At 46.4% G+C, this 10197-nt stretch overlaps 1 non-coding gene across 1 annotated transcript; it reads right to left on the bottom strand.

Annotated features, from left to right (window-relative positions):
- Window positions 1–7973: 7973 nt before the first annotated feature.
- LOC114708855 lies at window positions 7974–8157 on the bottom strand. The gene has a single exon (XR_003736857.1). It is a non-coding gene; the product is annotated as a small nucleolar RNA SNORA62/SNORA6 family (small nucleolar RNA).
- Between the last annotated feature and the right edge of the window lie 2040 nt (window positions 8158–10197).

The raw sequence follows: 10197 nt of genomic DNA, 5'->3' as shown, positions 1-10197 counted from the left end.
AAACCACAACACCCAAGACCCTCCTTTAGCATTTGTGCATAAGCATGGGCACCCCCCCACATGCATATACATGAGACACACATGCATATATACGGCACATACCACATTGTTGTGAGCAGTCTCCTCTGAGATCAAAATATTCCATCCTGCCGGGGAGCTCCTTAAGCAGGGAGGTAAAGAACACAAAAACAGCTTCAGAAGTCCTTGAAACTGACCAGATTCATTAGGTGCCTTTCTGTGGGAGTAAGCAGAGCCCAGCTGCAAAGACTGAAACAGAACTGCCTGGAAGAAGTTTAGACCAAGGAGACATTCTAGATGTCAAGAGACATTTAGACGCTGAAAGGACATTCTCAAAACTGCTGAGCTGCCTGCAGGCTCCAGGGTCCCAGTTTTGTGAGCTTTCACCCGTGCTGGGGTGGGCCTTGGTGATGCAGCTGCCTTTGAGTTATTTCTGCTCCTGTAAGTAACCACTGAGCCATACTCCTGTAAGTAACCCCAATAAAACCTATTAGCTCACCAAGTTGGACTTTGATGGTATTCGTACTTTGGTCTGTTGTGAGTTCCCTCTCTGGGGTGAGAAGATAAGTGTTTCATCTCTCCAGGAAAAGTTTTGTCATAACACACACACACACACACACACACACACACACACACACACACGCTAAATTAAGCTAAAGATCAAAACAGGAAGAGACGCTGGCTGTTCTTGACCTCCATAAATTCTGATGTTTTTCATCTCATTTCAAGGATAAGGACAAGTCTCTGGTGCCAGGGTGACTTCAATGAGCATTAATGTAAGGCATCAATGATCTTCAGTTGGAGATAAGTGAATACCTTAGACTTTCCCAGGAATTTCAAAGGGAGGGCCTTCACTGGGGTCTTAGAATCTTGCACTGCACATGAATGCAGTGGACTGATGTGTCCTTCACCGCTAGCTTCAGGTGTTGGGTTCAAGAATGAAAACCTTGCTTCTATAGACAGAGCCCCCCACCCCACCCCCAGGTATCCAGGACAGGGCACAGCATCACCTGTGCTATGCCTAGGATAAGGCACCACTGGGAAAAACTTATAAGTGGACTGGGATGGAGGATGGAGGCAAAGACTTATGTCAGCAAGCCGGTGAGTGGAGTGTGGATTAAGGCAAATCCATGGACAGGGACATGAATGGATGCATTCAAGAAAAATTCAGAGAAGCAGAATCAACCAGATGCCAGGCCTGGAGCTAAGAAATCGCCAGCTGTCGCCAGAGTCAGGCTGTCCCTCCCGCTCACAGGAATGGAGCACTCGGCAGGTGAAAAGCCTCACCACTGCAGCCACCCATCTGTCACTCGGAGCACCTGTCAAGCAACGGGGTCGAAACCTCACTGTCCTGGAAGGAAACAGGACTGCGGACTTCTACCCGGTGCTGAAGAACAGAGGAAGGCACAGTGCTCAGAGAAACTCCAGCCAAGGTCAAAGCCAAATGACACCTGGAAAAGGAAACGCTGTGTGCTGTCTGTGTCCCAGACCCGAGTGCCCCGAGGAAGTTTGGATAAATGATACTTACTCTTCTCCTGCACCGTTCTCTGTGTTTCCCTCAGCTTGTGTTTCTGTTTGCTTTAGTGCTTTGCTTGTTTTGTGTTTTATTCTGTTTTGAGACAGGATCTTACTATGTATGCAGGCTACTCTGGAACTCACTATATAGCCTCATCTAGACCCAAACTCATGATCCTCCTGCCTCAGCCTCCTGGGTACTTGGATTACAAGCCTGTGCCACCTTGCCCAGCCCTCATCTTTCATCTTCTCTGTCAAGGTTCAATTCTGGAGATGCAGAAGCCAGGTCTAACTCCAGAACTGGCTCCATCATAAGGCTAGCACACTGCTGACCCACAGTAAATGTCAAGGACAGTGAGTGAGGAGCAGGGTGAAGAGTTTGGGAGTCTTATCTCAGGCGGCCTCTGACCAAAGATTATCAAGGAAAAGTAGCCCATCCTAGGGCAAAGGGTAAAGGATGCCTTAGAGTCAAAGCAGAAAACCAAGACTATGAATAAACATCTTCACCTTAGCTTGGAGAATGGTGAGCTGTAGTTAACTCTGAAACATTCTGGAGCCAATTTTTATTTAATGATTTCTTATGGCAGGCAATAGCCAGCCTGAAACACCCGCCCACACATTTGTATCTTCTCTCTAGCCCCCCACTTCTCTCCCACTCTCCCCGGCCCCCTCTCTCTGCTTTACTTCCCATTTTTTCTTCCCATTCTGGGTGTGTCTGGCTTCCAGTCGTCATCTGTCGCAGTATGAACATGAACATATGAGCAGGTAGTCCCAAACGCTTGAGGACAGAGGAGAGTCTCTCATATTTCAACCCCTCAGTGCTCAGAGAGCTATGCAGAAGTGGGGGAAGAGGAGGCTGAAAGGGTTAAGAGCACAGAAGAACTATCGGAGACTGGCAGTGGGTACAGGGTCTGCCGAGGTCCAAGCCAGATGGGGTCCCAGTGCCGAGAGGCGGAAGTGGGCATGAGCCCCATCCCTAACCGAGAAGCCATCTCTAATTGAAAACTGCTTGCAAAGGAACAATTAGTTTTCTCCAATGGAGTCTCATGGGGTGGGATATATAAACCACACCTAAGGGTATGTGGCCCATGCCCAGCAGTAGATGGCTAATACAAAATGAACTCAACGGTATTTTTTTTTCTTATATTGTTTTGTTTGGGTATTTTTCCCCTTACTGATCTTTTGCTTGTATATTATGGTTTCTGATTTTGTGTTTTTTGTGGTCCGCCCCCCCCCTTGGATTTTTTTGTTTGTTTAATTCTGGTTTATTTTATTTGCCTGTTTGTTTTCTAGAAGAAGAGAGAAAGAAGGCATTGAGTTGGATGGGGAGGATCTGAGAGAGGAAACTATGATCAGAATGTATTATATAAAAATATTTTCAATTAAAAAATTGGGGCAGTAAGAGTCATTTCTCCGTGGTCTCTGTATCAGTTCTTGCCTCCAGGTTCCTGCCTTGACTTCCTTCACGATGGACCATAACCTGTCAGATGAAACCCTTTCCTCTCCAGGTTGCTTTTGGTCATGCAATCCTCCTGCCTCAACCTTCTGAGTAGTTGGAATTACAGGCCTGTGCTACGTCTCTTACATTCTTAAGGAACTTTGCAGTTATCCCCATAATCTGGTTCGCCCCAATAATTCAAGATAATTGCCCTATTTTAAACGCAACTGATTAGTACATTTCACTCCATCTGGAACATACATTTTTCTTTCCTTGTGACACACCATATGCACTCTTCTGGAGACAGGGACATTTATGAGTGAGCACTATTTCAGCACAGTCAACAACATTGACTTAATGCCTTTCTCCACAGTGCATTCCTGGTGGGAGGCGCGTACCATGTTTTCTTAAGGAGCTCAGTAAGGCCGAGTCCCAGTTACTCTCCATGCATAGCCCTCGATTAGTATCCCTTGTAACTTCCCTCCCTTTCTAGTTTCTTTCTGCCCACTTAAAGCTTCTGGGGTCAGTCCCCAAATAACCCCTTATCCCTAATTCTTCTGTGAGATTCACCTCGTGGGACTGTTAACTAAGATAGCAACCAAGAAAATGACTGACTTAGTCTGAGCCTCCACACACACACACACACACACACACACACACACACACACACACACACACCTCCCCGCCCCAGGAAAAGTGCCTAATACGTTCTCTTACCTCAGGGGCCTGTGGAGAGGCAGCTTCTAAAACGCTTTATATGGGAGGCACACCCTATATGGTAATAGGTTCTTAACAAAGATGAGCTACTGCCAGAGGACTATAAGATGTATATTTGTGTGTGGGTATATGTACATGAGGTGTGCTGCCGGGTGTTAAGTCTCGAACCCTGAGACAAATGGCTGAGGCGTCTATTTTACATATCAGAGTGGACCAGGCCACCAGGTTCTCCCAGCATCCCTCAGTCCCTACCTGTTTTCAAAGTATGGTTAGCATACCCAGCCCTCTACGCCCAACAACTCTACAGCCCAGAAGGGAAGGGCTGCCCCTCCCCCAGAGGCTCTTCCCTATATATTCCAGCCATTTGGGTTACCTGCCCCCCCCCCCACTTCTTTTTACCCTTTGCCCTCCTGGCTGCTGCACCCGGTTGCCCTCTCCGCACATAGATTAATAGAAATGGGTTAAGATTTAATCGCTAGCTAGCAAGAAGTCTGAGCCATAGACCAGTTGGTAATTAATAGAAGACTCTGTGTGTTTTTTTGGGACTGAATAGCTACAGGACTGGGCGAGACAGAAACTTCCACCTACATACAGTAAACTTTCTCGGGCTGGAGAGATGGCTCAGAGGTTAAGAGCACTGGCTGCTCTTCCAGAGAACAGGAGTTCAGTTCCCAGCAACCATATGGTAGCTCCCAACTGTCTGTAACTCCAGTTCCAGGGGACCCGACACCCACGGCAAAACAACAATGCACATAAAAAATAAAAATGGGGGCTGGAGAGATGGCTCAGAGGTTAAGAGCACTGACTGTTCTTCCAGAGGTCCTGAGTTCAATTCCCAGCAACCACATGGTGGTTCACAACCATCTGTAACGAGATCTGGTGCCCTCTTCTGGCCTGCAGTCATACATGCAGACAGAACACTGTATGCATAATAAAAAAATCTTAAAAAATAAATAAAAATAAGTAAATAATAATAATAATAATAATAATAATAATAAAACCTCCACCATACATAGGAGCAGTCATGTCCTTTCCTTTTACTTCCTCTTCTTTTCATTCACCAGGGAGGCCAGAGGTCTCAGATCGCTTTGGAATTTGAGTTACAGATGACTGAGCTGCCTGGTGCTGCTAGAGGAGTATTCATTTCTAAGCTATGAGTCATCTCTCAGCTCCATGACTGGGTACTCTAAAAGTGTTATAAATCATTGGATGGTGGTGGTGCACGCCTTTAATCCCAGCCCTTAGGAGGCAGAGACAGGTGGATCTCTGAGTTCAAGGCCAGCCTGGTCTTCAGACTGAAGTCCAGGACAGCCAGGGCTACACAAAGAAACCCTGTCTTGAAAAACCAAAAGAAAAAAAAAAGTGGTATAAATCAATTTTCCTGGTTCTGGGGGCTGGTAACTTGAAATTAGGTGTCAATGTGAAACAGAATAGAAGAACAGAGAAAACCAGGGGATATGAAGAAGGAAAGGAGCCAGGGTGAAACTCTCCACAGTTAAGAATCCCAGCACAACAGCATTCAGGAGGCAAGGGCAGGCAGATCTCTGTGAGTTTGAGGCCAGCATGTTCTACATGAGTTCCAGGACAGCCAGGACTACATAGTGAGACCCTGTCTCAGATAAAAAGAAAGTGGGTCTGGTGGGATGGCTTGGCAGTTGAGACTGTGTACTGTCTTGAAGAGGACCTGAGTTTGGTTCACAGCACCCATTGGGTGGCTCTCAACTGCCTGGAACTCCAGCCCCAGGAGATTTGACTTACCTGGCTCCTTCAGGTCCTGGCACTCATACGCACATACCCTCACAGAGACACATAAACATCATTTAAAATTCAGTCTTTAAAAAGAATTTCAACATAGTCAACAACATTTACTTAATGCCTTTCTCCCTTCCCAGCTGCACAGCTGTGATTTTCTTAGAATCTTGCCAGAAACCCCTTTACAGTAGAGGGACATTGTCCTAATCTCCTTCTGCAATCCTAACAACATCTAGATTGATCTAATCAGGTTATAATCCCATGGAGGCAACCACTGAAGCTAATATCAGGCATGGAAGAGAGAAAAGGAAAAAAATTCTTAGGAACCCTCTGAGATGCTCCTTGAAAGCCACAAAAGGATACATAAGTCTCCTGCTAAGACACTTAATTGCTACTCTCCTTTGAGGAGCCCACACACTTGGGTGTGTCTTCATTCCCAGAGCACCTCTCTCTTAACTCCCCCATCCCCATTTAAGATCTGTGTTAGGAGCTGGAGAGATGGCTCTGCGGTTAAGAGCATTAGCTGCTCTTCCAAAAGGACCTGGGTTTAATACCCAGCACCCACATGGCAGTTCACAACTGTCTGTAACTCCAGTTCCAGGGTACCTGGAATCCTCACACATATAGGCAAAACCCCAACGTACAAAAATAAACAAATCTCAAAAAAAAAAATCTGTGTTTAAAATACTATTTAATAATCCATGACTCCCGAGAAGCTCATACTCATGTGCTGGGTGTGCTTTATTCTTTCTCTGTTTTTAATACACTCATTCTTCTGACCAGTCCTGAGATGATTGTGTGGAAGCCAGGGATCTGGTTTTACCTGCGTTAAGGTCCCTAACTGATCAGGGGAAATTCCTCAGGCTGCAGTGGTGATGGTGCTGAACTGTGTCATCCCTGTGGCGGAGCTTGTTCCTTCTGTTCTACGGAAGACACCTTCCTTGCCTCTTCCGGAAGCTAGTGTTTGTGGGCTGTCCTTGAGCCGTTTCCTTGTGGTTGCACCACTCTCCATGCCTGGCCACTGTCTTCATAGAGCTGTCTTTTATGTGCCCATGTCTCCAAAAATACATTTTAAGAAAATAAATACTTATGTGTAGTGCTTTTGCCTGCATGTATGTAGAAACACCACATCCATGCCTAGTTGCTTCGGAATATTTAACCATGCAAAGATGTGTTGCATTTGTTTAACTATGTAAAGATGTGCTGCATTTGTTTCAGGATATTTGTTTAACTATATAAAGATGTGTTGCTGTTTCACCTTGCCTGCCTAAGGCACCTGACTGGTCTAATAAACAAGCTGTATGGCCAACAGAGAGAGGAGGTATAGGTGGGGCTTCTGGGCAGAGAGAATAAGTAGGAGTGATTTAGGCTCAGGGAAGAAAGGAGAGGAGACGACGACAGAGATGCCAGGGGCCAGCCAGCTAGACATGAAGGAAGCAGCAAAGTAAGACATACAGAATAAAAGAAAGGTAAGAAGCTCTGAGGCAAAGCGTAGATGAATAGAAACAAGGTTAAATTAAAAGAGCTAATGAGACAAGCCTAAGCTAGGGCTGAGCATTCATAATTAACAATAAGACTCTGTCTTTATTTGGGAGCTGGTTGGTGGCCCACAGAAAATGCCAACTATACTTAGTGCCCAAGGAGGTCTGAAGAGGTCATTGGATGCCCTGGAACTGGAGTTAGAGATAGTGCTGAAGAACATTGTAGTGCTGGAAATCGAACCCAGGTCCTTTACAGGAGCATCAAGTGCTCTTAACCACTCAACACCTCAGTACCCCTCCTTTTCTTTTCTTTTTTTTTTTAAACAGGTCTCACTTTGTAGCCCAGGCCGGCCTAGAACTCAAATCCATGACCTGCCTCTGCTTCCCAAGTGCTGTGATTGCAGGTTTGTACCAACATGTCTGGCTGTCCTTTTTCTTTTGGCATGTTTGTGTAGCTGCCTGTGTGTCGTGTGTGACGCACATGTGGAGGACTAGAGGACAACCTTAGGTGCCAGCCCTCCCTTGACTTTCTACCTTATTTCAGACAAGATCACTTCACTGCTGTGCAAGCCAGGCTGGCTGCCTCCCTCCTCCCCATACACACACTAGGACTACAGACACCTGCACTACAGTTTTTATGCCTGTTAAGTGGACTTTTATATGGGATGGGGGATTGGAACCCAGGTTATTAGGCTTGTACAGCAAACGCTTATTCCCACAGAATCATCTCCCATCTCCCCATTCTGATCCCTTTTCTTTAGAAGACTTCCAGCCATTAGGCTTTTTGTTTGTTTGTTTTTCTGAGACAGGGTCTCTCTGTAGCTTTGGAGCCTGTCCTGGAACTCACTCTGTAGACCAAGCTGGCCTCGAACTCACAGAGATCTGCCTGCCCCTGCCTCCTGAGTGCTGGGATCAAAGGTGTGTGCCACCACGGCCTGGCCAGCCATTAGATTTAAGACCCATCTGAATTTATCCCAATTCATTTTAACTTGATTTCATTTGCAAAGACTCCATTTCTACAAGAGTTCTTTTTTTTTTTTTTTTTCCTGTATATATGTGGCAGTGACTACTATCAACTCCAGTCATAGAGGCACGCTCTACTGGTGTTAGCGAAAATCCTGCCTCATTCAATGAAGCACACTTCCGACACTCAGAAGTTTGGTTTTTTGTTTCTGGAGCTGAGGATCGAACCCAGGGCCTTGCGCTTGCTAGGCAAGTGCTCTACCACTGAGCTAAAGCCCCAACCCCAAGAGTTCTTTAGTACTGTTGTTTTTGACGATGTTAGAGATGGACCCCAGAGCCTCACACACTCTACTAGTAAGCTAAACTTCAGCTAGCCCTACTTCTAAATGAGGCCACATTCACATGCACTGTGCAAGTGTGTGTGTTCACATGCACTGTGCAAGTGTGGTGTGTTCACATGCACTGTGCAAGTATAGTGTGTTCACATGCACTGTGCAAGTGTGGTGTGTTCACATGCACTGTGCAAGTGTGTGTGTTCACATGCACTGTGCAAGTGTGGTGTGTTCACATGCACTGTGCAAGTGTGTGTGTTCACATGCACTGTGCAAGTGTGGTGTGTTCACATGCACTGTGCAAGTGTGGTGTGTTCACATGCACTGTGCAAGTGTGGTGTGTTCACATGCACTGTGCAAGTGTGTGTGTTCACATGCACTGTGCAAGTGTGGTGTGTTCACATGCACTGTGCAAGTGTGGTATGTTCACATGCACTGTGCAAGTGTGGTGTGTTCACATGCACTGTGCAAGTGTGGTGGGACTTGAACATCTCTTTGAGAATGGGAGGACACAGCCAACTCACTGCACCTGCCAGATGTAACTTTTATAGGGTAGCTGGTCAAGGCTTATTTTTAGTAAGTCTTAGCATGGTAGTACAAGCCAGAGGAACTCCATTTCAGATGGAGCCAGCAGAACCTGAGGATATTAGGGAGGTGGCTCCCTGGAATGGGGTTCTGAGGACCTCTTCAAGGGAGCCCTCAGGAAGGACAGGTTGACAAGAAGAAAAGCTTAGAGGGAATGTGGTGGCAAAGCAATACACGTGGGAAAGGCATCATGCAGCACGAGAGGGCGAGACGGTGGCCCTGGATTAGCTGGCCTCACAGGTCTAGTGCTGCCCCAGATGAATCAAGGCATCTGTGGGTCCATCAAGAGACTCCTAGACTCCAGAAGTTTGGGGATTGGAGTGTAGAGCTCTGTGGCAGAACTCTTACCTAGCACGCACAAGGCCCTGGGTTCCATCCCCCAGAACTGTGAAAAAGGCAGAGAACTGCTTCAGAGCTGCTGAAGATCTCCAGCCCAGGGTCAGCGGAAGGAAGGGATGCATCTGAAGTGCTTACTTACAGGTAGGGAAGAGCCTTCGGCTCACCCAGGCCTTGCATTTCCAAGTGGGCCGTGCTGGGTCCATGATCTCCCTCTGCAATAATCCCGCCTCTCTTTGAGGTAGGATTTACTTGCTGATGATACAGAGATTTGTACCTCAAACCCCAAACTGGCTTCCCAATTGCCTGGAGTATTCAGTACAGAATTTGGTATCTAGAAGGCTGCTCTTCGTCCCGAGACTTGTTCGCTTCCCAGTGGTTCCCATATCAGAAGCATCACTCACTAGTCATCCAGTCCCCCAAATTAAAAACTGGGGGATCTGATGCTTACTCTCTCTTTGGTACACATTCAATCACATCAAATCCTTTCCTGTGGCTGCCCCCCCACCACCACCTTTCAGTTCAAGTACATGTGCAGCCTCAGTACGGTTTCACCAGCACAATAACCCGATTACCAGAGCATGGCTTCATCTCCACTGGGAAAGAGCATCCTTCAACATTATCACAGAGCTAAAACTCCTTGGAGTGACACACCAATCTCTACTGACCTCTGCTGTGTCAGGAATCCCCCATATCCTAAAGCTTCTCGCTTCTCCTCTCTCTCTCTCTCTCTCTCTCTCTCTCTCTCTCTCTCTCTCTCTCTCTCTCTCTCTCTCTCTCTATCTTTTGCAAATCACTTTTTCAAACTGAGAGTCAAAAAAAAGTTACATTGCTCAAAACGCAAACTCAAATTTAAAGATAAAAAGGTATCTTTATAACCCTCTCCCTCTGGTTCCAGAGCCCTGGAGTGGTACCTGGTGACTGTGTTTGTGCCCTCTCTCCCGACCATTCACAGGAAACTCCATGTTCATCAACAATAAAGCGATGTTCAGAAGTCTAACGCTAAGGAGCTCAGGTGCTACTGTATTCTCCCAAATGTATTATGAAGAAAAAAACACAG

This window comes from Peromyscus leucopus, chromosome 5 (assembly GCF_004664715.2).
Source record: "Peromyscus leucopus breed LL Stock chromosome 5, UCI_PerLeu_2.1, whole genome shotgun sequence".
Classification (NCBI taxonomy): Eukaryota; Metazoa; Chordata; class Mammalia; order Rodentia; family Cricetidae; genus Peromyscus; species Peromyscus leucopus.
This window is presented reverse-complemented; position numbering and strand designations above follow the sequence as displayed.